The following is a 1722-nucleotide window of genomic DNA, read 5'->3' as shown; positions in this document are numbered from 1 at the left end:
TGTTCCAGATTTATTCATAACTTAACCAGAGTCTTAATCTTTAAATGTGGCTTGATGTAATATCTAACCTTTACCCTTGTTGGGTTTTGTACTAATGAACTAGGAAAGCTATTACAACAGTTACAAAAATTGAAACTCAAATAAATGTAGAATTACAGCTAGCTAGTAAGACATTAAAACATAGTAAATTGAAAAAGGAATAAATTTAATGGGATTACAGAATTAATGTATCCAATTAAGTAATTTGTGACGCTTAAAACAATTCGAGCAAATACAGAAAGTTAAAGACAACATAAAATGATTAATAAGATTAGACTAATACAAAATATAGATCTCCTCATTATATTAACAATACTACAGCATACACAGTTGAACAGACAACCCAATAATGAAAATCATAATAATATTTACCTAGAGTTTTCGAAATTGTAAACCATTAAACACCATATGGATCCCTGGTACTTGAAGACTAATTTTGCTGTTTTGAGAGGAGAAATCATTTTAATGCAGCATCACAAGTTTGCAAATACAACTTATGTGTGGCCCGTCAAATACAACTTATGCTCAAAAACCAACTCCACTAGTGGTGGTACAAGGACTATCTGTGACATGATTTTGAGAAACATCAACAAAAGCAGATCTAGAAACTCTTAAATCAAATCTACAATCATTATCCAACCCTTAATATAAATCGTCTCTGTCTTCGGCTCTTAAGTTCCAACAACAACAATTAAAACCACCTTTTTTACACTTTCTTCAATCTTATTGAAAACCCCCAATTATATCAACAGAACAGCAGATCTCTCACAAGCAACAAACCAGAGGATGGGCACCGTACGTCAATTATACTAGGGCACAGAATACAGATGTGATTCCCTGGGCACAAAAGGTAATCCAGATTTATAAGTGGTGAACTGCAAGTTAAAAATATGGTCCAAAACCATCATACTGATTATGCAACTCTGAATGAATAAATCTCATCATAATAAGTAAATCTAACCTAAATAAAACAACATGATATATTACTGTATAATTGAAAAGACAAATTGACAAATTATTTGAAGGAAAAAGAACACAATAAATCAAGAAATCATAATATTACCATATGAGATGTGGTGAGATTGATTTCAAGAAGTGTTTCACAAACTTGAGAGGAGATATCATTATGCTTATACATTGTTGTTGTTGTTGAAGATGTTGAAATTGAGCATGATTTAAGTTTGCTGACCATCATAGATGAAAGATCTGTTGCTGTTTAGTTTTAGAACTAAGGTTGGCCTTCCATTTCTACCTTCACTACGAAGACGACGGCGCAAAATGAGATTGGAACAAAACTTCTCTTCTTATAAGAGATCTACTTGCTTAGATTAGGGTTATCTGTTGGCATTTTATGGACGGTTCAGATTACGTGTATCATACACGTGGAATGTTTTTAAAGAGTCGGATGTTTTCCTAAAACGGTGTCAATTTTTTTTACTCATTTGAAATTATCCCTGTAAACAGTAACTTATTCACAGCGATTGTTTTTGAAAAAAAGGAAACGAAGGTTTACTTTTACAAAGATCTAACGCGAAAAACACATTAGTGGCTGAGTGAGTGGGATACGTTAGCCCGCAAATTTATTTGGAGTTTGTTTCATCCCGAAGATTTAAATTCGTGAAGCATCCTCCGACAGTTTTTCAGCAAGATACCACAAGGGTAAGTGGTCGTTTTGTGAGGTGT

At 33.1% G+C, this 1722-nt stretch overlaps 1 long non-coding RNA gene across 1 annotated transcript; it reads right to left on the bottom strand.

Moving 5' to 3' along the window:
• Positions 1-281: 281 nt before the first annotated feature.
• LOC113308075 lies at positions 282-1301 on the bottom strand. Its single transcript, XR_003339497.1, has 2 exons — positions 1103-1301; positions 282-876 (listed from the first exon to the last, which is right to left on the bottom strand). It is a non-coding gene; the product is annotated as an uncharacterized LOC113308075 (long non-coding RNA).
• Between the last annotated feature and the right edge of the window lie 421 nt (positions 1302-1722).

Source organism: Papaver somniferum, chromosome 9, assembly GCF_003573695.1.
Source record: "Papaver somniferum cultivar HN1 chromosome 9, ASM357369v1, whole genome shotgun sequence".
NCBI classification, from domain to species: Eukaryota; Viridiplantae; Streptophyta; class Magnoliopsida; order Ranunculales; family Papaveraceae; genus Papaver; species Papaver somniferum.
The sequence above is the reverse complement of the archived record's forward strand: the minus strand, read 5'-3'. Positions and strand labels throughout refer to the sequence as shown.